Source organism: Schistocerca cancellata, chromosome 4 (genome assembly GCF_023864275.1).
Source record: "Schistocerca cancellata isolate TAMUIC-IGC-003103 chromosome 4, iqSchCanc2.1, whole genome shotgun sequence".
Classification (NCBI taxonomy): Eukaryota; Metazoa; Arthropoda; class Insecta; order Orthoptera; family Acrididae; genus Schistocerca; species Schistocerca cancellata.
This window is the reverse complement of record NC_064629.1, coordinates 598,041,735-598,069,373: the sequence shown is the minus strand read 5'-3', so window position 1 is coordinate 598,069,373 and position 27,639 is coordinate 598,041,735. Positions and strand designations below refer to the sequence as shown.

At 37.8% G+C, this 27,639-nt stretch overlaps 1 protein-coding gene across 1 annotated transcript in view; it reads left to right on the top strand.

Moving 5' to 3' along the window:
• LOC126185216 (congested-like trachea protein) overlaps positions 1-27,639 on the top strand; it is a 161,714-nt gene that overhangs the window by 96,288 nt on the left and 37,787 nt on the right. The window lies entirely within an intron of this gene.

Below are 27,639 nucleotides of genomic sequence, written 5' to 3'. Positions count from 1 at the left end.
ATTTACTCTACTAGGCCTGCAATCAGGTGAAACACCACATTCTGGCCCATGATCCAGTTGGGACTGATGGACTGCCATGTCATCACCTGCCAATGGCATAATTGGGTGCCTACCATGCCTGGCAAAAGTACTAAACATGAATAACACTAATGTACTTTGGTGGGCATTCTACCTGTCTCAGAGGATTGCAACTTTAATTATTTACATACCTGCCTATAGTGTGTACAGAGCTACGTAGATATTTGACCATGTCTTCTAGATGTTTTACTTTTTTGTTAGGTAGTGTATATTATAGAATGCACTTTTAATTCAGGTTTTACTATTTTGAGGAAGCACTGTAATTGTATTGTAATGTACTTTGACAAGTCTGAGTGCTACGTGAACTTGAAGAGTAGTGTAGATGAAATGCAATTAGGAGAGGAATTTACTCTTCTCCAAGTTTGTAAGTATCCTTCAGACATTAAACAGTTTTATGCAGCACAGAAAGCAGTTATGAATGTCTGTTATACTCTGTCAAGTAGTTAGACACATCTGTTATACTCTTTCAGGTAGTTTGGAACATTTGTTATATTCTTTCTTTTGGATTGATGAGATTTTTTGTTTTTGTGTGTGTGGTGGGGGGGGGGGGGGGGGGGGGTGCCAGGGAGAAAATGAATGAGACGCCATACACACTAAGGAAGCTTGTAATGGTCATACTGTCTTGTATTCTACAGCTACACCTCTGTTTGGACTTGGAAAGACACTTCCTGGTGTACAGCGTAGACCATTATCATTCCTCTCCCCTCTTTCAAAAATCATATATGGGGAACAGTCAGCAAGCCTTTGCATTACCCTGAATTTCTCAGATTTTACTGTTGTGGCCATTAGATGGGATCTTGGTGGGAGGACATGGTATGTTGCAAGACTCTACCTGGAAAATGTGTTCTTGCTATTACAATAGTAATCATCTCCGTGATGGACAGTCCTATGGTAACATTTGTCAGTGAAACTTGATTTACCATCTTCACGACTCTCTCAAATAGACAGAATTTCAAAACAAGGAGCTCTGCTTTGAATCTTTTATTTTCATTGTTAATCCCACTTGCTAATGGTTCTAGACTACCAAAGTGACGGAGTTGGTCACATGATGCTTTTGTAAGAAACCTCGTTCATAGATTACATTTCCTTAAGCTAATTAAAAAAATTAATCTGGCATCTGCATTTACACTGTAAATAAGTCTGGACATTCATTTCTAGATATTTTACAATCTAGTGGTTAATTACCAGCGGCGTAATTCAACAATGTGTTGGTTTCCATCTATTTCTTGCTGCATTTTAAATTTATTTGTGTTATGGGTAGAATATCCTTCTTTGCACTAAGCACTGATCCTGTATCTCCCTGCTTTTCATTACAACTTCAGGGGTGCTGCAGCTTCCCCCTGTAGATCACTATTGCCTGGAAGTAACCTCATGGAACCTCCAGTGTTACACATTACGTCATGGTATATATGTTGTGCTCTAAATGGTCATATAACATCCTTGGGCCATGTTCAAAGCTACTTTTACACTTGACATTTTTTCCCATTGAACAAAAAATTTTCAGAGTTCTATCTACTGGCCTACAATCCAGTCACAAATCTGGTATGACATTCTGTAAGCCCGTATTTTGTTAATTTTGGACAGTGCAGGGCTGTACTGAATACGTTCTGGAAGTCAAGAACACACCAAAAAGCACGTCATCTACTTCCCTCTGGATATCTTTGAACAAAGAGAACCGAGGGATCCATTCCTATTCCAACAGAGGAGATTTACAGTCATTGGAAAGTTCATAATACCTTAACATGAAACTTGCTCCATAATTCTCTAACAGTGTGACATCAACGATGTATGACTACAGTCATGTGAAACCTGTGTCTGACCCATTTTTTGGAAAAAGAAATAATTTGGTTGCTACTGTGACTTGCTATAAACCACTGTTAAAAAGGACTCATTAATATGATTACTCTGTGATAGAACTGAACAGGAATTCTGTGACATCCAGTGATCACTCCTGTATCAATTTTAATTGGTTTTCTAGTCTGTGATGACTTTTCTATGTGTCTAACAATGTAGGAAAGGACAGATTACTACGTACCATACAGAAGACATGGCTAGCACACCTCGTGCACACATGACCGCTAACTCCTGCATCTCGGGCCGGAATGCAACTATCACATGGGATGCAAACAGTAATCTGGATGGGGCAGGGAAGGGGAAGGGATAGTAGCATACGGGTGGGGGGAGAGAGGTGAAACACTGTCTGGTGGAGTGTGCAGGACTAGAACATAAATAGGCACATTGTCAGGAGGTTGTGGGGTGGTGAGATGGGGAAAAAAGGAGCAAAACAGAAGAGGACTGGGGAAAGATGGGCAGATGCATTGGCAGAGGGTGGCAAATACAGGATGTACTACAGGTGGTGCTTTTTTTTGTCCATTGTAGCAAAAATAAGTAAAAATCTTGTTTTGTGTTGCGTATTAGTGTTAAATAAGCAACATTAAGAAAGTATAATGATGTGAAAATGCCACTCACTTGCGTGTGTGGTAGGGTGGGCAGAGTAAGGGGTGGTGGGAGGGAGGTGTTGAGAGCAAAGCGGATGAGAGTGGGTTGGATGGATGGAGGGAGTGGGTTGGATGGATGTATACTTAAACATGCAATTATTCAGTTCTGTACATCAAATTATGCAAAAATCGTAGAAGTTCTTAAACGACTCATCTCGGCCACTTCATCCTTTTGTGATATTGCTTATTAGATCAAAACAAATAGTAAAATTATTATACTTCTTTTTATTTTCATTCACCATTGTTTTATATAATTGTATTTTGTGGAAACTCATCTTTGAAGAAGGATGTGTGTGACAAGAATAATGTGCAGTTCTCAACTGCAATTATCTAGTCAGATATTGTAACTGCAGTGCCACAGTACACTAATTCTTTCATGATATTTGTTGTAAATACATTATTAGAAGAAAATAATGAATTAATTACATTACAGTGAAATCAATTTAAACTCAAAAGCCTGAAAAAATGTTACTACCAAAAAATAAAAAATAATGTATGATGACAGACAGCAAAGCTGTATTGGAGAGGAAGTTTGACACACACACACACACACACACATACACACACACACACACACACACACACACACACACACACACACACACACAGAGAGAGAGAGAGAGAGAGAGAGAGAGAGAGAGAGAGAGAGAACTGCATCATACCAGTTAAATAAACAATGCTGGGAGGCAGACTGGAATGAGGGATTATGTCAGGTGATGTGGGTGAGGGGAGATAAGAGGTGAGGATCAGGAGTGAGACCTGGAGAAGGGTGGCTGACTGCTCAGAAGGAGTCAGCAGGTGTGTGAGATAGAAATGCAGGAGGGCGAGACAAAAGATGCAGAGGGTGGAAATGCGACACACTGGTAGTGGGTTTGTGCAGCACATGACGACGATGACATAGGTAAATGTATTGGGAGTGGATGAACGAACAGAGGAAATGGGGGGGGGGGCTGTTGAAAAGAGGGTTTGGGTGCAGGGGTTAGTGGAGATGGAGGCCAGCTGGATTATGAGAGTGAAGGGTGTGTAGCAGAGTTAACTCCCATTTATGTAGTTCATAGAAGTTGGTGCTTGGGGGGTGTTCTAGATGGCATGGGCTGTGAAGCAGCCATTGAAATAAAGCATGTGGTACTCAGCAACATGTTCAGCCACAGAGGTGTCAACTCGGCACTTAGCTGCAGTTTGGCAGTGACCATTTATTTGGGTGGACAATTCTGTGTGGAAACTGCAACAGAGCTGATATAACGTGGTTGCTTTCACAGGTGGCTCTGCCTCTGATGGGACAGGATAAGTCTGTGACAAGAATGGAGTAGAATGTGCTGGATGCACGAGTCAGTCAGGTGTCGCACCTCTGTGTTTCACAGGGAAGTAACCCATGTGACAAGGGTCTGGGAGTGGTGGTGGCATAGTGATGGGCAAAGATATTGTGTAAGACGGGAAGGCAGGGAAGAACTGTGGACAAGATGCCCCTAATTTCTGGGCACAATGATAGATATTCCAGGCACTGGTGAATGACATGGTTAGATTGCTCCAGTCCTGAATAATTGTGGACGATTTGGCTGTTGCTCCTTTGCTACTATTTCATGGAGACTGTCGGAGGAATAGTTCCGTGTGAGAGGGTATGGTGCCGGAAATCTCTTAGCATGCTAGGTTTCAAGCATAGTGCCTGCATGTGAAGGCCTCAGTGAGACCTTCAACATACTGTGCAAGGGAATTGTAGTCACTGCAGATATGCTGTCTACATGTGGCCAAACTCTATGGGAGCAATTTTTTTGATTTCGAGGGGCTGACATCTGTCAGAATGCAGGTACCGTTGGTAGTCGACTTGATATGGACAGAAGTATGGATGGAGCTGTTAGACAAGTGGACATCATGTTGGTCTAAGGAGGACACATGAAACAAATGAGAAAGTGTTGAGGCTCTGGAGGAATGAGGATAGGATGCCCTGGGTCCACAACACGAAAATATCATCTACACACTCGAATTTGACAAGGTGTTCAAGGTTTCGGGAGGCTAGGAAGGTTAACTCTAGGTCACCCATTAACAGATTGGTATATGAGGGCCCGCATCAAAGTAGAGCCACCTCTAAAAGCAGCCACATCATACTCCATCTGTGCCGAAATTTATGCACACCATTTTATATGGGTATGACCATCAACCAAATGTACACCCAAATGAATGGCCACTACCAAACTGTGGTTAAGAGCAGAGTTAATCTCTCAGTGGTGGAACACACTGCTGAGCACAACATGTTAGAGTTCAGTGGCTGCTTCAACACCTGTGCCATCTGGATCCTTCCTGCCAGCTCAGATTTTCTTAACGACATGGGTGTAAGTTATGCTTGCAACATAGGATTCATTTCTGTAATCCTCCTGGCCTCAGTTTCCATTAACCTGCTGCACGTACCCCCTCTTCTCAACAGTCTTCCTGCCCTCTGTTCTTTCACCCGCTACCAGTTCGTACCCCCAAGACGATGACGACGACGACGGCGGCGGCGACGACGATGACGACGACGACCACCCCCCCCCCCCCCTCCCATTTTCATTCTTGTTATTGTGCCCATTGCTGACACAATGCTCCGAAACTTTTTAAAAATTTAAATTTATAGACTTGTACCTCATATAGTTGGAAAGAAAAATGTACTCACTTCTTGTATTAAACTACTATTTTCTGTTATATGAACTTGCCTATAAATGGTCTACACAAACCTATAATCAAATAACAGTTCATTGAGTAACCTATAAGTTGACTTGTTCCATATTATTATGATATAAAAAAATCACACAAAAGAAGCAATGCTTGCATTACTGACAAACAATTTGACATATACAGGGTGAGTTACCTAACATTAACACTGGATATATTTCGTAAACCACATCAAATACTGACAGATCGATTCCACAGACCGAACGTGAAGAGAGGGGCTAGTGTAATTGGTTAATACAAACCATAAAAAAATGCACGGAAGTATGTTTTTTTAACACAAACCTACGTTTTTTTAAATGGAACCCCATTAGTTTTGATAGCACATCTGACCATATAAACAAATACGTAATCAGTGCCGTTTGTTGCATTGTAAAATGTTAATTACATCCGGAGATATTGTAACCTAAAGTTGACGCTTGAGTACTACTCCTCCGCTGTTCGATCGTGTGTATCGGAGAGCACCAAATTACGTAGGGATCCAAAGGGAACGGTGATGGACCTTAGGTACAGAAGAGACTGGAACAGCACATTATGTCCACATGCTAACACCTTTTTATTGGTCTTTTTCACTGACGCAAATGTACCTTACCATGAGGGGTGAGGTACACGTACACACGTGGTTTCCGTTTTCAATTACGGAGTGGAATAGAGTGTGTCCCGACATGTCAGGCCAATAGATGTTCAATGTGGTGGCCATCATTTGCTGCACACAATTGCAATCTCTGGCGTAATGAATGTCGTACACGCCGCAGTACATCTGGTGTAATGTCGCCGCAGGCTGCCACAATACGTTGTTTCATATCCTCTGGGGTTGTAGGCACATCACGGTACACATTCTCCTTTAACGTACCCCACAGAAAGAAGTCCAGAGGTGTAAGATCAGGAGAACGGGCTGGCCAATTTATGCGTCCTCCATGTCCTATGAAACGCCCGTCGAACATCCTGTCAAGGGTCAGCCTAGTGTTAATTGCGGAATGTGCAGGTGCACCATCATGCTGATACCACATACATTGACGCGTTTCCAGTGGGACATTTTCGAGCAACGTTGGCAGAGCATTCTGTAGAAACATGATGTATGTTGCAGCTGTTTGGGCCCCTGCAATGAAGTGAGGACCAATGAGGTGGTCGCCAATGATTCCGCACCATACATTTACAGTCCACGGTCGCTGTCGCTCTACCTGTCTGAGCCAGCGAGGATTGTCCACGGACCAGTAATGCATGTTCCGTAGATTCACTGCCCCGTGGTTTGTGAAACCCGCTTCATCGATAAACACGTAGAACTGCAACGCATTCTCTGTTAATGCCCATCGACAGAAATGCACTCGATGATTAAAGTCGTCACCATGTAATTGCTGATGTAGCAACACATGAAACAGGTGACGATGCAGTATGCGCATGACACTACTTTGACTCAGTCTATCGGCTCTCGCAATGTCCCGTGTACTCATGTGTGGGTTCATGGCAACACCAGCTGCACCCGCTTCTCCTGCGATGGGCCTGTTACGGACCCATTTGCGCGCTACGACCATACCTGTTGCATACAATTGGCGGCAGATGTTTTGCAATGTGCGGCACGTTGGATGCTCTCTGTCCGGGTACCGTTCTGCATACACCCTGCAGGCTTCAGCTGCATTTCGTCGACACTCGCCATAGACGAGTATCATCTCCGCCTTTTCAGAGTTCGAATACACCATGGTCACAGTTCCTACAACACTACACTATCATAGACTTCTGGTAACACAGTGTACTACAGTTGGTGTGCGTACGGAGACGAATGCAGAATAACAATAGCAGCAAGCGCTACATGCGGACACTGCGACAGCTAGACCAAACCACAACAGTGCACTACAGCCACACTTGTAAACACGGTCGTCATCGTAAACATGTCCCTGCAGATGCTGCTCGCCGACCGTGGCCCGTGTTTGTTAAAACACGCAACTGAACGTCGGAGGTTTCAAGCGTCAACTTTAGATTACAATATCTCCGGATGTAATTAACATTTTACGATGCAACAAACGGCACTGATTACGTATTTGTTTATATGTTCAGATGTGCTAACAAAACTAACGTGGTTCCATTTAAAAAATGTAGGTTTGTGTTAAAAAACATACTTCCGTGCATTTTTGTATGGTTTGTATTAAACAATTACACTAGCCCCTCTCCTCACATTCGGTCTGTGGAATCGGTTCGTCAGTATTTGATGTGGTTTACGAAATATATCCAGCGGTAATGTTAGGTGACTCGCCCTGTATATTTATGTGCTGGTTTTCTTCCCTTTCTTTTTCCTGTCTTTCTTTGAGCTTTGTCTTTATCTCAAAAATGGAAACCACGAGTTAACAATGGCATCAAGCAAAATACCAGGTAAAAATGCAATACCGAAAATTACTAATGATTTGAAGCTTCGGTACACAAACCTTCACAGTGCAATAGTGGAAAATAATGCCTATAGTGGCCAGAAGTGTGTTAATAATTCAAACACAGTTCCAAGTGAAAATGGTGATCAAAAGTGCGTAAACCATTCAAACATTTTCCCTGTTTCACAAGAACTGCCTACCAAAGCGAGTAAAAAAGTAACCTTTCCTCAACAAAATTCATCAAACAAAACCGGTCTCGTATGCACAAATAGGTTCAGTGTTTTATCAGAAGATAGCAGCAACCTTGTAAACATTGAAAATGAACATTACATCAAACAGGAAGATCAAATTAAAATGGCAAACGGTAAAATCAAAATCACCGGCAATCGAAGGCAGCAGGCAAAGAAATGCAACATGCTTTTTGCAGCGGACAATCATGGGAGAAAGCTAGCTACTATTTTACAGGAAGTGAATACGGATTTGTGTGCAACTGGCATCGTGAAACCCAGAGCGACGACCAAAAATGTTATTGAAGGGGTCTCAGAACACCGGAATACACTGAAGAAAAGTGACATAGTTGTTTGTGTGACGGGTGACGATGACGTAGCTCATAACAAAGCTGGCAAGTGCGTAACAGGTTTGAGGGATTTTTGAAACGTAAATATGATGAAAAACACTGTTGTTGTGATGATACCTCATAGACACGACCTCGCGTATAATGCATGTGTGAATAAAGAAATCTGCAAAACCAACACTAGAATAAAACAATAATGCTCTACTTACGCAAAATGCAATGTAGTAGATATTAACAGACTGGTGAAGAATCTGCACACTGAACACGGTGAGCATCTGAATTACCAGGGTAAAAAATTTCTGTCACGAGATAAGCAAAATTATAAATGAAATTCAAGAATGGAACTGTCTAGTTTTAAAAGACACTATTTCTGGGGACACTTATGGACCTCCTTTTTTAGGCAATACAACATTACAGGGGAAGGAAGGTTAGAAACCACGTTAATGGAAAACTGCAGCAAAGTAAGTAATTCAGATAACTGTGGTGTTCTAGATCAGTCGGTGAACATAAATGAACGCGCTAGACCTTGTGACATCAAAATACCTTTCTGTGCAGATAACAATGTTCTCCATCTACATATAAATGTACAATCACTTCATGGTAAAATTGATGAATTGCAGTACTGGCTTGATAAAATTAACTGCAGTATATTGTGTATCAATGAACACTGGATGAGAGAGTCTGAAATAGACTTGTGTGTTCCTCCGGGATATTTGCTAGTTAAGTAGCTATTGCAGAAGAAACATTTCAATCTATGTTAAAATCAAATTAGATTTAGATTATTCAGTAGTAGACCTTAGGAAAATGTGCCTTGAAGGCATATTTGAAGTAGCCGGTATGGTAATACATGCACAAAAAATTGTAATTGTGTCAGTGTATCGAACTCAAAGAATTGATGAAATAATATTTATAGAAAAAATTAACACTAATTTTGCAGTTGTCCAAATATAAACAACATAAAATTATAATTGTAGGTGATATTAACAGATATAAGGGCAAAGAAGAAAAATGTTATCTATATGGTTAATTCTGTGAGGTCATTGAACTATTATTGTCTTAATGAAAACCCCACCAGGCAGAATGCATGTCTTGATAACATAATTGGGTCATTCCATGTCAATTCAAGCAATTTGAGAAAATGTTCCAGCTGATAATCTCAGATTTGGCTGAAATTTAGCACACCAAAACTACAAAGTGTGGAACACTTGTGTACAAAATTTTAAGTTCTCCTGCCAATGAGTTCCAGAATTATGGCTTGTGAAAGAAGGTGGTGTGACCCGGAAATTGCAACCCGCATCTGGCAATCTATCTTCAGACCCGACTTCAGGTCTTCATAACTTTGGAACTATTCCGCACAGCCCAGTGAAATTTTTACAACCCAGTAACATCCACTTAGAGAACACACACTATGAATCAAAACACCAACAACATATTTCTGAGGGAAAATAAAAAATTCCAAAATGTGATTAAAAAATGTAATACGTTAAAAGGTACATATTGTAGGTGCTCTCTGTGCCAGATATAATTCACTCAAAAAGGGTATAAATTTTTTTTGTGGTAAGCGTAATGTGGCCTAAACACACACAGAACTCATCTTGCCCATATCAGTCACACAAACAGAGTTACATGCACACGAAAATACAAAAATTTGAAAAATTGCCTGAAAAACCTGGATTTTCTAAGTGTGGTAGCACAAAAGGGACAAGTGATATCCAAGCCAAATTTCAACACTGCATAAGTAGACCATAATATAATACGTGGCAAAATTTCAACTTGTTATTGCAAGGCATTTGTGTACAATAAAAGTTGACAGAGATGTATTTGGTTACGTTTCTTTCAACATGATTTAGCAAGTAATAATGATGATGCAGACAGCTTGTTTCAGATAAAGCTGCAGCAATTGTTAGGAACCATTAGGCAACAGAAAGTTAAACAATGGTAGTTTTCAGGGACAGAATGAGTCATTGTTAGGCAGGAACAACAAAGGAAACAAGCAACAATTACAGGTTACTCATGTTTTTAAGATTCTAGTTCAGACTGGTCAGTACTGTTGTGGAAAGTCAGTATGGAGGCAGAAGAGTGTACTAGTGGTGCTTTTGTTGAAACAAGTTGCAATATTGGTAGAGCACAAGCATCTGAATGTCATAAAACAACATATGGAACAAAATGTGGCATTCACTTTGTTCTGTATGATCTGGATGAATCGGACCAAGATTTGTTGCAATGGAGATCCAGGATACACCCTGTGGGCACAAGAAGTACAGTTCCAGGAAACTTTAGTGTTTGTTGTCATCATATGAAAGTGTTTCTGAATAATAATTCTTTCCTACAAAGAAGTTGTTTTGATCCATTTTTTGATTCATAAGAAGACAGTGAAGTGCAGCCTCAGAGAAATTGATATAAAATCAGTATTGAAAGTGAATCAGTGCATGGGACTTAATATGAAACCAGGACAAAAGTTATGTTCCAGGTGTGTTACACTGCTAAAAAATGAAGAATATTCTGATAATTTACATGACAGTGATGAAGAGTATCAGCCACCTACAACCACAGCGGATGAGCAATTAAATACTTCAGTGACTGCTCTTGGTTTGTCTCCCATGAACACACACAAAGTTGGGAAAAGAGACAGGCCCAGCTATGGTAGAAAAAACTACAAGAAGCTCAAATGGAATTAAAACACAAAATAGCTGACACACTAATGGTGAAGAGGAAGAACTATCTGCTCCAAAGGAACACAAATCATGCCAGAAATACTCTGACTTGGACAAAATTATGCATGATTTGAAAGAAAAATGTGCCATATCCACACGCCAGAAAAAAAGTAGCTATTCTTACCCTTGCGCCTTCCAGCTGGTCTATTGACTACACTGCAAAGGAATTCAGTGTTTCTACATACATGGTAAACCAAGCTAGGAAAATAAAAGCAACGCAAGGAGTGCTTCCACAACTTCAGCAGGCTCTGGGTAAGCAATAGAGTTCAGAAATAAAGGTGCTAGTGTCAGAATTATGTGAAAATAATGACTACAGCCGAATAATGCCTGGAAAAAGACTATGTAATGGTGAAATGGGAAATGTACATGTATAGATGCAAAAAGACTGTTGCTATGCAACATATCAGAACTATATGTAGAATTAAAGGAAAAGTATCCCAATACCAATGTAGGTTTATTATCTTTTTTCAATCTTCGGCCAAAATGGGTTGTACCTGTAAGTGCGAGGGGCACACACAATGTTTGTGTATGTGAGACCCATAAAAATGCTAAGCTGATGTTTGCTGCTATAAAGGATTCTGGTCTGGATTACAAAGGTGCAATGAAGATGCTAGTGTGTGACATAAGTTCCTACCAGTGCATGATACACAGGTGTGAAAAGTGTCCTGGTAAGGCAAATCTTGCAGAACACATGAATAACAAACTGTATGGTGAACTCCTTATGGATCACAATGAACTTGTTTCTTATAAACAATGGACACACATGGATTGCACAAGTCTTGAAACAAAGCAAAGTATAGTGGAAGATTTTGTTGAAATGTGTTGTCAAAAAACGGACAAACTGACCATACACAGCTTCACAGCAACAGCACAATTGGCTTATCTCCAATTCTGTAAGGATAATTTGAAACAAGATGAAATTATAGTAATACTAGACTTTTCTGAAAATTATGCATTTATAGTTCAAGATGCCATCCAAGGATATCATTGGGACAAGAGTCAAGCAACTCTCCAGCCATTTGCGATTTACGATAGAAGTGAATCAGATGATGTGTCTGTCATGAACCTGTGCGTTTTTAGTGACTGTTTAATTTATGATGCCATTGCAGTTCACGCCCACATTTGCACTGTCATGGCATATGTGAAAAACAAGCTGCCTCACATACATTTTGCGAAATTCTTCAGTGATGGGCAGCTAGTCAGTACAAAAACTGTAAAAATCTCAAAAATTAATGCATGCATAACCATGATTTTCAGATTCATGCAGAATGGAATTTTTTCGCAACAAGTCATGGTAAAAATGTATGTAATGGTATTGGTGCTACCATCAAGCGCATGGCATTACGATCTAGTCTGCAGCACCCTACAGAAGGTCACATTCTAACACCTCTTCACTTATTTAAATATCTCTGGCATACAGTCATTCTATGTTTTGAAAGATGAGGTGAAATCTTTCGAAGAGTTGCTAAAAAGCAGACTAGAACACGTTAAAACTGTTGCAGGCACAAGGAGCCATCATCACTTCTTTCCAGTGGACTCTGACAATGTGCAGATGAGCAGACTGTCCAGTTATAACTATAGGTTCACGCACAACAAGTGTATTCACAGTGAGTGTGACTCAGGATTCAGAAGCAAAAGCAGCTACATACAATCAGGTTGCTATGTTATTGCTGTTTATGATGACCTATGATACTTAGGATGTGTTGCAGAGTGCTGTGAAGCAGAAGGTGATGTATTTGTGAACTTCATGGCACCAGCAAGATCATTTCATTGGCCATGTTTGGCAGACAGGTGTTGGATTCCTTTTGAACATATTCTTGTGACAGTTCCAGTTTCTACCACAGTGTCAGGAAGACAGTACAATTTGCCACTCAATGTACAGAGTACAGTGGCTAAAGTGTGGGAGAACTTCCGTTTGAAGCACAATCGACTGGTTTTTAGCAGTTAAGATGCAGTAAACATTGATGATAGGTTGTGTTAATCTGTCTATATGTTGTTGCTTAGTGATTAAACAGTTGTGGGAGAGGATAAGAGGAGGCAGAACAGTTTACTATATGTTTTTACAAAATTGTGTTGTGGAACAGTGGCCACATCACCAAATACATCTGTCAACTTCCATTGTACACAAATGTCTTGCAATAACTTGCTGAAATTTTGAGATATATAGCGTTATGGTCTACTTATGCAGTGTGTGAAATTTGGCTTGGATACCACTTGTCCCTTTTGGGCTACCACACTTAAAAAATCAATTTTTTTCAGGTAATTTTTCAAATTTTTGTGTTTTCGTGTGCATGTAACTCAGTTTTTGTGACTGATATGGGCATGATGAGTTCTGTGTGTGTTTAGGCCACATTAAGCTTACCACAAAAAAATTTGTACCCTTTTTGAGTGAATTATATTTGGCATAGAGGGCACCTACAATATGTACCTTTTAACATATTACAGTTTTTTAATCACATTTTAGAATTTTTTTATTTTCCGTCAGAAATATGTTGTTGGTGTTTTGATTCATGGAGTTGTAAAAATTTTACTGGACTGTGTGGAATAGTTCCAAAGTTATTAAGACCTGAATTCACAAGTCATAATTCTGGAACTAATTGGCAGGGGAAACTAATACTTTGTACACGAGTGTTCCACACATGGTAGAATTAGTGTACTGAATTCCAGTCAAATCTGAGACTATGAGCTGGGGCCCCTGGTTGAAGTGACATGGAATGACCCAATTAGTAATGTATATAGAGGTACTCTTGAATGTGACGTAATAGAATTAGGAATATCAGATCATGCAGGACTGTGGCTTCGAATAGAAAATTCAAAACTCAACACTAAAGAAAGACAAGTGACATATAGACTTCTAGGAGAATCCAATGTAAACAACATGATTAATGAGTTACAGGAAATTGATTGGTCTCATAAAATTTATAATAATAAGGCAACGGATAAATGCTTTACTAATTTCCTCACAGAAATTAAGCACATTGTAGAAAAGACATGCCCCACTGTAACCAAAAGACAACATCCTAATAATACACATCAGCAATGTCCTACTAACAAGTGGTACACTCCAAAACTTAAACTTAGGATACTACTTCTAATTCTGAAGGATAAGTCTAATAAGTGATAAAGACAAGGCGAATTACATAAATATGAGAAAACTTTACAAATCAGAAATAAAAGGGACTAAGTGCAATGCAAGTGATGAATACATTTTGAATTCCAAAAATAAATATAAAGCAGCCTGGAATGTCATAAAACAGGAAATTAATAACATCAATAAAGAAAACAACATCCCTATGGATTGTGATACACTCAATGATTATTTTGTAAATAGTGCCACTACCACTCCACTCAACAATTCTACCATAGGTGCAGAAGCACTACTCATCCATAAAAAACAGACTAGTGAGAAATTTACTCAGACCTCTATCACGCTAAATGACATTTGCAAATCGATAAACAAACTGAGCAATTCCAAAACAGAAGACTATTATGGCCTCAGTAATTTCATCATAAAGTATATAAGAAAGGAAATCAAAATGACACTTCTCTCACTGTCAAACAGAGTACTAGATGAAGGAATTTTTCCATAATGTCTTAAGCTCACAGTTACACTACCTATGTATAAAAAAGGGTGATAAAAACCTCCCAAACTACTACAGACCCATATCAATAGTACCAATCATATCCAAAATAATAGAAAATTGCATGCATATACAGCTATTTTGAAAGCAACAAAGTATTAAATGAACAACAATTCGGATTCAGGTCTCACCTATCAACTGTAAAAGCAATTGAAGCTTTGGTGAACAATGTATATGAACGATACGAAAAGAGGCTGCATATATCTGGAACACTTGTTGATTTAAGCAAAGCATGTGGTTCAGTGTCTCATGAAATAATCATTAAAAAGTTAGAATACTATGGCATTGAAGATATACCACTCATCTTATTCAAATCTTATTTAAGCAATAGGTTACAGCTTGTATATGCAAATAAACAGATATCAGCAATACTCCCTATAAAAAGAGAGATACCCCAAAGCTCAGTTCTTGGGCCTTTCCTGTTCATTGTCTATACCATAGTAACAATTTCTCGAACTATATACCATGTAAGAATATACTGTATGCTGATGATATAACACTAATAACCTCAGGTGACAATTTACAAACTGTGCTGGATAACAACAGAGAAATAATGCTAATGACTAGTCTCTGGTGTCAGGCCAATCAACTGTGCATAAACAATACAAAAACAGAAGAAATAATTTTTAATGTAAAAGCTACAAAAAGTAAAAATATAGCAGTGAAACTACTTGGATTACACATAGACCAAAAACTCTCCTGGGAAGAACACACCGATCGCCTGTGCAGCAAACTAGCCCGTGTACTTTTTTTACTGCACAAATTGAGAAACAGTGTGAGCAAACAGCTGTTACTCCACTCATATTTTGCTTTCTTCCATTCCCATCTGGAGTATGGAATTTTACTCTAGGGTAATTCCTTAGGGGCTAAATGTATTTTCAGGTGGCAAAAGAAGGCCATCAGATGTATACTAGGATTAGCACCCAGAGATTCCCGCAGAAACCACTTTAAATATCTCAGTGTAATGACAGTACCTAGCATGTACATATATAACTGTTTAATGTATGCTAAAGAAAATCTGGACAAATTCAGCATGAGATGTGATGTGTGTACACACACACACACACACACACACACACACACACACACACACACACACTACCAGAAATAGTCGCTTGTTGGATTTTCCTTTCTCAAGGCTAGCTATTGTCTATAATAACTACAAACATCTGGGCATAAAATTTTTTAATAAGTTATCATACTCAGCTCGTACAGCCCCATTTAATAAATTCAAGAGTTTATTGCAAAATTGGTTAAAATGCAGTGAATTCTATACAATTAAAGAATTCCTAGGAAATACTCATTATAATATAAGCTTTTAATAAGTGATAAAGAAATGTTTTCAATTCTTAAATAAGCTAAATAATTCTGTGTATGTAAGTGTTTATTGTGCTTAACTGTACTCCATTGTAAACTTTGACAAAGCCAATTGTATGAAAAATACTGAAAGGCGAATAAAAATATTCTATTCTATGCTGTAACAAGTTTAATTATAATCATCTTAGTGGCAGCAGTGAACAGTTTGTACATGTTCTTGTGCTCATGTGAAAGATCTCCTTGTATGTGGTCTGACCCAAAGGAAACAAGACTGAGATTTCATATTTGTGTAATTATTAAATATGTTAATGGTGGTCATTTTCAGAATAGAATTCAGTTGAGTTGACTCTTGTCTGAATTGTTCCTTCCACTGCTCAAAGCATGTCTGCATGTCATTTTCAGTGATTTTGTGGGAGCTATGATGTTTTTGCCTTAAAGTTGAGCACAAGAATATCTTTATAGCAGACAGTTTGTTTGGTGCCTCATAGCTTAATTTTCATGCAACTTGTGCACAGGTAATACACTAATTATAGAATGAGAGGCCTGAGAGTATGAACTCCTGGCTTGTCTGACCATTGTGAAACTTGTGCAGCAACCCATTAATAAATAATCTGGTGTGACATGTTGAATAATATGGTTTTTGTCTACGACATGGCTGTCTGCTCTGGTAGGGAAACACAAAAGTTTTCGAGAGAGAGAGAGAGAGAGAGAGAGAGAGAGAGAGAGAGAGAGAGAGCGCGAGCTGGGCAGCCCCAGTGCACTACATTGTGCTGACTGGACACACAACACTGGGATTACCCAGCAGACTGACAGTGACTCTAATGAAATCTCATGGAAGAAGAAAAAGAAAACTTTACGAGAGAAATGGAAAGTAATGCAAAAAGTGGCAGAATGGTCCACAATAAATGAGTAAAGTGGATGGACACACAACATTGTCCAAGAAGTAACTTCCAAAGTTACAGGAAAAGAAAATTACATAACAAAATTTAATGTAGAATCAAGAAACTTCTGGAGAGAAAATGAGGAAATAGTGGAATCACAAAAGGAACCATGTTCCACTGAAGGGTAGAATCTCTCTAAAATCGATCAGGGAACACAATAAACTTAACAAAAGAGAAAAGTGAATAAAACCATTATAAGAGAAGCAGAGAATAGTTGTAACCATCACAGCACAAGGCAAATGTATCAAAATAAAAAAATAATAAAAATCTTCCTACATATTCACTAAGTCAACTCATAAAGGATCAGCCTGAGGAAAAAAATCTGACAAACAAAAGTAATATATAAAAAAAAATAGAAGACATATTTTTCAGAGCTACTCAACTGTAATAGTCTGTGATCTTACTTTAAATTTAAAGAACAAGATACAGTTGATATTTAAGCCACCATCCCATCCATCATTGAGATATGGCAAGCAATAAAGAAACAGCAATGCTTGTGGATGGACCATATATACAATGCACTATTAAAAAAATGTTGGATCTGAACTAGGTTTAGATTTACAGTCCTTAATAAAAACAATTTTGAAAACAGAAACTGTACCCTCAGACTAGAAAAAAGCTGTTATAATACCCATAATTTAGAAAAATTATCCCCCTGTGTGTGATAACTACAGAGGAATTGCTGTATATGTCAGTTAAAATGTCGTATTGATGTGCCTGTTAGGCATCTCCATGGCTGAGGAACTAATTGGGGAGTACCAGTGTGGTTTTCACAGAAGCAGGTCAAAATTAGATCATTTATTGACTCTATTTATTGAGCAGATATTGCAATTCGGTACAGATGTCCATATACTATCTCTAGATTTAAAAAAAGGACCATTGATTGTATAAAATACCTGTCCCTAGTATAGTGAAGGAGTCTGAAATGCACTCGAAACAGATCAGATCAATTAAAATGTGTATAGATGAAACTTTATGCCATATAAAGACACTTGTCAGAAAAACTGAAAATTTTAAGTTGAGCGCTGACAAGAACAAGGGGACACCGTTGCACTTATTTTTTTTCCTCATCATAGAGAAGTTTGGTAGACAGTTAACAAAGGGATCAAACTATAGGGTACGAACATAGACTTTTCTACACAGGTGATATAGCATAAATAAGTAGCTTCAAAACAGAATTAATCAGAATGCAAAACTGTTACAAAATTGCAGAGAAAACAGGATTATGTATTAATGAAGACAGAATATTTAGCCATAACTAAGAAAATCCAAAGTGATGCACCTCTTACTGTAGACGGATTCAATTTCAAGATAGCTGTTCACTTAAAGTACTTAAAGAAGTCTTTTTAGCAATGACAACAGAATATACCCACATAGCAACAGCTAAAAGAATGCTTTACAGAGATATCGGTATCTGAAGGTAATAATCAGCTTGTTCTAACTTCAAATTTGCTAATATCAGGTCAAGTATCATACCAGTATTACCATACAGCTATGCAGCTTTAATGTATAGAAAAAAAATGGATTAATGAAAACTATTAATGCTTGAAACAAAAATATAAAACATTTCTTTACCTTTGTTGATGAAAATAATGTAGAATGGAGAAAAGGAGAGAAATTAAGTATTATGGAAGTTACACAAATATCATGACATTATCACAGTGCTAAAAGGGAGGAGGCTGATCTGGGTTGGTAACATAGAACAGCATTGGTTAATAGACAATAGCATTCCATAGCGCGATAGCTGCAGTTAGAGGAAGATTATGTCCTGGAATAATGTGGTGAGACAACATACAGGATGATACATATAGGTTCAACATCAACTCTAAGTGAGCAACGGACACACTCAATAAAAAGAAATTGAAGAGGCTCATACGTCTTCAGTACATGTTAAAAATAATGTTGAGCAAGTAAGTTGTCTTGTCATGTATTACAGCTTGTGTTTTCAGGCTGTTACATCTTATACATTGTCAATCTGTCATCATCATCATCATCATCATCATCATGTTTCTGGAGCATAAGTTTCTTTTTTTTGAGCAGTGGAAAGGGGAGATATTGCAGGAGGTGGGAGAAAAGGAAGAGAAAAGATCAGTGAAAAGTAAACGGAAAGAAAACTAGCAATTTCAAAAGGGTGAAGTACTCTAACTGAATATTTATGTTATACCAAGTGCATGATGATAAGTTCCCTAAAACCTAATCACTAGAGGAAGTAAAAGAATCTTGTGTGTTTTGGAAGTCCCATATTTTGAATGTATGTAGTTCATTAACAGATACAGTTTCACACTGATATTGATCACTGTTAATGTTACATTGGAATGTGGAATTATGTATTGAGAACATGAGTGTAAAGAATTGTTAATATTATCACAATGGTTTATTATGAAGACAGTGTAAATCTAAAATCTTATTTTTCCTTAATCTTTATCATTACTGAGAAATTTAAATAATAAAAGATTGGGTAATTTTTGTGACATGTTGCCGCTGAGTCAATGCATGAAACTGAATTTTAATGAAGAAGACATCATGATGCGCCAATTAAGAAGAGACAAAATTTGATGTTGTTTATATATGTCTGTTACCAGTGTCTAAACTAAGTGAATGGTAACTATCCCACACACAACTTAGAAGAGCATGAGTTGGGCATGTAGCTGAATGCATATTTACAATATTGCAGTCATAGGCTTTTCAGAGGAAGAAGAATTGTGGAAAATTTGTAACATATGGACACTTCTATGAGGCAACCATGTATTGTGGTCGTGGTTGGAGTGGTTGTATAAATACCTCCTACATTTTGAAACCCTGCAATGTTAAAGAGCTGTCAAAATTTTGTAAATGCTTTCTATCTAGTAAAACACACACACACACACACACACACACACACACACACACACACACACACACACACACACACACACACAGAGAGAGAGAGAGAGAGAGAGAGAGAGAGAGAGAGAGAGAGAGAGAGAGAGAGAGAGCACTGTAGTTCTTATAATTCTATGTAAAAAAGTTCCTTATTCCTGCTGAGTATAAAATTATTGGTTAAGAAATAAGATTGTTTACATTGTTCATGGAAAAAAATAATATTAGGAAAATGGCTTGTTTGTCCCTTTGAATTTACTGTAGGAACTATAAATCATCGTCAAATTACATTACATCATAAACTTAAGATAAAGTGAAAATTTGTCTTATTATCAAGTAAAGGAAAGTCTGTATTCCCATGTATACACTTTCGTGATTTTTTTTTTTAATTTATTTGTGTTAGTAAAACTGTCTGTATGGTCCCCCAATTTAGTTTTACATTTTGTATATAGTATTGTATGTTCCAGTTGGATGATTATGGTAAGAGTGCCAATGGATTGTTCAAAAAGTTTCTGCTTTCAGCATCCATTCTGAGCAGTGACTGCATTATTCTGGACAATAAGTGTTATTTGTCAATTACTTTCTGTTCTTAATTGTTTAGTAACAAAATTTAGTAGAGTGGGAAACTGAATAGAAATTGTTGTGCATCTCCACCATGTCATGTTGAAGCTGTTGACTACCACAGTTTCTTGCTACTAGTATGCAAAATGAAACTGAAGACTGGAGCCAAGTTTGTATGAGAAGCTTAATCATATATGAGAAGGATCTGTGTTTTAATAATATTTATTACTGCCTGATCTTGAAGGGGGAAAATGGGGTGGGTAGGAGAAAATGTGGAATCTGGAATGAGGCTTTCTACATCTGTTGGCATTTTTGCTAAACGCACTGAATATTTTCTATTTAATTATCATTTTTCTAATTTGTCTGTAAGTCATAAGACAAGTATGGCTCATGAAAATTAAGTTTAGGCAAGAAATGTCAATAAACATGTCCAGATGAAACTTATCTCTGTTCCTTAATTTTAACTTCAGGTAGGCTGGAGCAACACACATTTCCTTGAACATTTTCCTACCCACTTTGGAAAATTAATTTCGATGATCATTTTCATTAAATAATGTTAAAGATATTTCATCTAAATAGAAGAAACCTTTAACATAAACTTTGTTGCTGAGAAAGGAAAAATAAGTTTTTTTCTGCCTTCTGAATGGTTCTTGCAATTACATCTTTTGGCAGGAGTAAATATTCGTGCCAAATTTTATGATGACATGATTTTTCAATGAATCTATTGCAAATTTATGTAACTGCTTCATCTAGTGGGTATGATGAAATATCAACAAAGTTAATTAAAGAATGTGATTCTGAGCTAAGTAATATATTAAGCTATTTGTGTAACCAGTCATTTAGCAGTGGAATATTTCCTGAATGGTTGAAATATGCTGAAGTTAAGACACTGTTTAAGAAGGGAGATAAAGAAATAGCATCAAATTTCCGTCCAGTTTCACTGTTGCCAGCATTCTCAAAAATTTTAGAAAAAGTAATGTACAGTCGGCTTTATAACCACCTTATCTCAAATAACGTACTGTCAGTCACAGTCTGGATTTCTAAAAGGCTCTGATATTGAGAAGGCTATCTACACTTACAGTGAAAATGTACTTAATTCATTAGACAAAAAATTGCAGGCAACTGGTATATTTTGTGGTCTGTCAAAGGCATTTGACTGTGTAAATCACAATATCCTTTTAAGTAAATTAGAATATTATAGTGTAACAGGAAATGCTGCAAAATGTTTCAAATCTTATATCTCTGGCAGGAAACAAAGGGTGTTATTAGGAAAGAGACATGTATCAATCTATCAGGCATCATCCATCATCCAACTGAGAACTAATTACATGTGGGGTCCCACAAGGTTCCATTTTGGGGTCTTTACCTTTTCTTTTGTATATCAATGACCTTTCATCAGTAACATTACCAGATGCCAAGTTAGTTTTGTTTGCCGATGTTACAAACATTGCAATAAATAGCAAAACAAGTGCAGTCTTAGAAAGATCAGCTAATAAAATATTTGTGGACATTAATCACTGGTTCCTAGCCAATTCTTTGTCACTAAACTTTGAAAAAACACACTACATGCAGTTCAGAACTTGTAAGGGGTGTCCCATTAGTATATGTCTAACATACGATGACAAGAAGATAGAAGTGGACAGTGTTAAATTCTTGGGATTACAGGTAGATAATAAATTCAACTGGGAGGAGCACACCACAGAACTGCTGAAACGTCTTAACAAATCTCTGTTTGCAATGCAAATTTTGTCAGACTTAGGGGATATAAAAATGAAAAAGCTGGCATACTATGCTTACTTTCATTCCATAATGTCATATGGGATTATTTTTTGGGGTAATTCATCAAGCCAAGCTAAAGTTTTCCGGGCACAAAAACGTGCAGTAAGAGTTATGTGTGGTGTGAACTCAAGAACATCCTGCAGAAGCCTGTTTAGGGAACGAGGGATACTAACTACTAATTCCCAATATATTTATTCCTTAATGAAATTTGTCATTAAAAATATATCACTTTTTCAAACCATATATATTTTACAGGGAAACATTCCACGTGGGAAAAAATATATCTAAAAACAAAGATGCTGTAACTTACCAAACAAAAGTGTTGGTATGTTGATAGAGACAATAACACACACACACACACACACACACACACACACACACACACACACACACACACTCTCTCTCTCTCTCTCTCTCTCTCTCTGACACAAGCTGAACAGTTTCAGTGCAGTAATGTGTTCATTGTGTGTGTGTGTGTGTGTGTGTGTGTGTGTGTGTGTGTGTGTGTGTGTATAAGTACAATATAACTTCTGCACCATTTCAGTGCAGTAATGTGTTCGTTGTAAATAAGTATTATAGTAGTTGTATTACATGTTTATTACCTTATAAATAAATAAAAAACTTTTTAATTTTAAATTCAGTGCATTAGTGTTTGTAAAATGACTCTTTCATATAGTGTTCATTAAAAAATGATGATCATTCCACATGGGACCTGTGGAATGGTACATTAGCTTATTTGTTTTAGTTGTAAATATTCGTCTTATATTGTTTTTCTGACATGTTCCACATCCTGGAGGACCTCCTCACTACGGATCAATTGGAATGAAAGTAAATATAATCTAATCTAAAGTACCAAAAAAGTGTGTGGTCGATGCAAAGAGAAGACTGCTGTATACATTGTGATACTATCTTACTGAACTATCTAATGGGGGTGATAACTTCACTTGCATCATGCACTCCTGTGGTTGGCACTGGTAATCACTGAAGTGCTAAAATTCATTGACCCTTAAAATGAAGTTTTGAGAATTAATTTTCAAGGTTTTTTCCTCCCTAATCTAGAAAACAAGTCATTCACGTAAATATGTACATAAATTATTTCACAATTTAAAAGTTCAGTTGTGTATTGGTGTTGGCAGTCCTTGGATTAACAGGTCTTTCCCCCCATTTAGCATGTTATTTAGTCTAAAGGACAAAATCCCTTTTAATGATCTCAGTTATATAAAGTTCTTGGCGGCATACTTAGATGACAAATTGTCGTGGGAGCAACACGTAAAATACATTTGTCTTAAGTTGCCTAGAGCAATTTAATTGTTAAGATGTCTTATGAAATGTATACAAGGAGCCTATGTTAAAATATTTTGTTTTGCATTTTTTCAAAGTAATATGTCATATGGACCTACTTTCTGGGGATACTCCAGCCATGTTTAAAACCTATTACTTCTACAGAAGAAAGCAGTCGTTACATGTTCTCAACATAAAGCAAATTGTAAGCCCTTGTTCTCTCAATGGAAAACAATGACTGTTATAAATCTGTATATATACCAAGTGTTATTTATACAAAACGGAATCTACATGAAGTAAAATGTAGAAATAATATTCACGGTCACAACACGTGAAAGAATAATTCCATACATATGTCATACCATATACGATCAAAGACATCGTATCATGTGGGAAGGCATCTTGTTCTCTCTGCATTACTAGCCACACCCATTGACCAGTTGCAGCAACAATTGTGTTTAGCATAAAACACAATTTCCCAAAGAGACATCATCTTTATAAACAACTCAGAATGTTTTGTAGCTAGATGAGAATTTACAAAATATTTGGCTTGTCCAGTACAGCTTTTCCTTACATGTATGACCTTGTGTTCATGATCATGTACACTTAAAAACTTGTATAATTTATGAATCGAGCATAATTCATATGGGATCATTACTTAAGTGTCAGTTATTGCTCTCAGTGATAGAGTAGTAAGTCCGTAGCACCTGTTCTTTGCTTACTATTGAACATCTTCCCAAATCCATTATGTTGGTTTTGAATTTTTGCCTCTACTTGCGTATGATGATTCGTCACATGTGAAGCGTGTAATTGTTTGAAACTTAAGTCATTTCACCAAAACACACTTAGTGTTACTGTTAGTGCCTTGAGCTTCATTTTCTTCCTGAAGGTAACTATTTTTTTATTTGGCAATGGAGATATAAAAAAACTACTGCAGACAACTTAGCCCTAAGGCATGATTGAGCTACTAATAAATTTTGATAAAGTAACAGCTAATTTTAAGTATCCATTTTTTTTCTGTGTTTGTAAGTAATATTGCAGTGTCTGCAAGTAAGATGTCACATCCCTTATTTAACCCTCACTGATTTCATAATTTTGAAATAAAGTATAAGACATTTGTTTTGGAGTCACATGGTTCAGTTTATGCACTTTTCAGAAGATGATGTGTAGCACTACTAGAGTGAATTATTTAATTTGAGAACGAACAACAGAACTGTTACTGTTGGCAGAGTTTTGGATTATTAGGAAAAATACTCACTCTTTCATTACACACTTTAAAGTCCTGATGTGTAACTTGTGTTGTTAATAGGATCTCAATTACTTGGGAGTGAGAAAACAGAATTAAAACCCTGATTGAGGTACAAAAAATTTCTACCAACATAAGGTGGGAGTAGCCTAAATGTAACTTTCAGCTGTGAGGCTCAAAAGGGGAGGAGTAAACAAAAGGAAACTTGTTGGATGGAGAGGGTTCAGTCATTATAAAACTGAGATTTCAGAAATTGGCAGTATGAGCCCACATATGAGTATGACATTATGATATTATACCCCCTCTGGCCTGGATGGATTCGCTGATTCAGTTGTGAAGGTTGTCGTGAAGCCATTGTATCTTCTAGGTAAGATGGGCCGCAACTGTTGCAACTGATCCTTGACATCATGGATACTAGGACTGAGACAGAGGTGATGTTCTGTTGGGGACAGGTCTGGGCATCTTGCTGGCTTCATGAGTATCTCAACATACAGACATGTTATTTGTGGATGAGCAGTGCCCTGTTAAAAATGACACCACAATACTGTCGCACGAGAGGTACCACGTGAGTATGAAAGGTGTCTGTGGCATACCGCAGTGCTATCGGAGAGCCCTCGACCACTACAAGCCAGGACCTGAAGTCATACCCGATGGCTCCCCACACTGTTATGTCAGGGGTAAATATTCTCCAAAACAGTGGAAGAATGGGAGCTCTCATGAGATTGCGATGCACAATATGCTGATGATGCACATGCGTTCAAAGTTATATTGACATCCAACCATACCTTCTGGGTGCTTCACTTTTTGTGTGTGGCAGTGTACATTCACATTTTGTTCCAAAATGATTATTACAAAACTAGAAACATTATCTATTAATTACAATTTCCAAAGCAAAAAAGAGCAACAGATACAAGGGTTGGAACTTTAATAGTGGCAACTATTTATCTACAGCTCATACAAAATAACGTGGTTAAAAATTTTACTGACCTTCAAAGTAGTCACCAGCATTGTGTATAAGCCGTTGCCAGCGGTGTGGAAGTCGTAGGATACTCTTATCAGTGCCAGTTGTGTTGACACTTTGAGTGGCACGGTCTGTTGACCAACGAATTTGTAGCCATTCTGAAGCGAATGCTGTGAAGTGTTTCCTTCAGTTTAGAAATAGAGTTGAACTTATGAAGGCTTAAGTCAGGGAAGTGCAGTAGGTGGTATAGCACTTAGCAGCCCCATCAATCAAACAAATCGGTAACAGCTTGCACTGTACGTGCTTGAGCATTGTTCTGCAAACTGGTCAGGTCCTGCAGAAAGTGTCGTCACTTCTGTCTCTATGCTGTTCATTTTTGGAACACAACCTACAACCAGCTTAGAGACAGAAGTGGTGACACTTTCTGCAGGACCTGGCCATTTTGCAGGACAATGCTCAAGCATATACAGTGCACGCTGTTACCGATTTGTTTGATTGATGGGGCTGCTAAGTGCTATACCACTTACTGCACTCCCCTGACTTAAGCCCTTGTGACTTCAACTCGATTTCTAAACTGAAGGAAACACTTTATGGCATTTGCTTCAGAACTGCTACAAATTTGTCAGGCAATAGACCGCGGTACTCGAACTGTCAACACAACTGGCACTGCTAAGAGTATCCTAAGACTTCCACATCGCTGGCAACGAGTTATACAATGCTGGTGATTACTTTGAAGGTCAGTAAAACTTTGAATCATGTACCTATTTTGTACGAGCTGTAAATAAATAGTTGCCACTATTAAAGTTCCGACCCTCATAGATAACATAAAAGTATAGAATTCTTAAATGTATTTGAACTCTGATGGATTCGTCTGTTGTTTCGTCCATATTCCTGCATCTCTTCAGATTTTTTTTTAAATCCTGTATTTGATATCATTGATGAAAGTATGAGCTTCTCGTTGTTTTGATTGTTCCTGTAAGTAACATGATGTTATTTTCATTCTGAATGGGCTCCGATAGCAATTTCCACCATATTGCAGGCTGTATTAAACATTACCACTTTTCAGTTGAAAATGTTGCTAAAACAATGCTGAATTTAGTGTTCTTACCTTTCACTCTAGTATCATAACAGTAGCCACATTATGAAGTTATTCTTACTGGTATATGAATGGCTCTGTGCTTATTCTTTCATTGTTTTGGAGAATATTTTCTCATGGCATAATGATGTGTGTACCAGGTGAATTTGATCCACGGCCAGTGTGCCTTCATGAATCCTGGAAGTGGCATGCTAATACAGGCAGCCATCTGGGCAGTTATATGATAAACTCTGTACAATTTCCAGAATCTTATTGGAATCAGTGATTGAGGTAGCATATTGCTAAGAAACTGTACTTGCATTTGAGAAGAATACTGTAAGTAAGAAGGCGGGTTGGCAGAGAGAGAGAGAGAGAGAGAGAGAGAGAGAGATCCCACATTTCAGCTTCACTAGTAACTGGCAGCTCTGGGATAAGTGCCATTGCAATTCCGAAATATCCTCAGCATATGTAAGATAACATGAAAATACACACTAAATGTTCTATGTGCACCCTGAAGTGCATATTACAGACAGGCACAGCTGACTGACACTATTGGCTGGTATGTCACGTGATATTTTGTCTTTTGCTACTGCACATCACCCTAGCACACATCTTTGTACATGCACATGGCTCCAGTAACATACTACAGGTAATGAGATCCCGGAATAGAGAGAGATAATCTCAAAATTGCATGGTGCAATTGAAGAAGGAAAAATACAGGAAGATTGAGTGAGGAGGGGGGGGGGGTTTAAGTGACCAAAAGTTATTGGTGGGGAAGAATAGAAGGGAAGTGGGGAATAGAAACAATTAAGTCAGGCTGATACTAATAAATGGATAGAGAGAGAGAGATTGCAGGATATGAAAAAGGAAAGAGAATTGATCTTAGATGGCTAAGAGTGAGAATCAAGAAGAGACAAGATGGAAAGAAAGTGTTCATTTATGTACTGTTATGCTACATAGTGTATTTAGCAATGTATTGTATGTTGTTGTTGAAAGCAGAATGTCTGTGGCTATTTGTTGTTACTGAGAGCTTAATAGTGGTTAGTCTAATACAAAT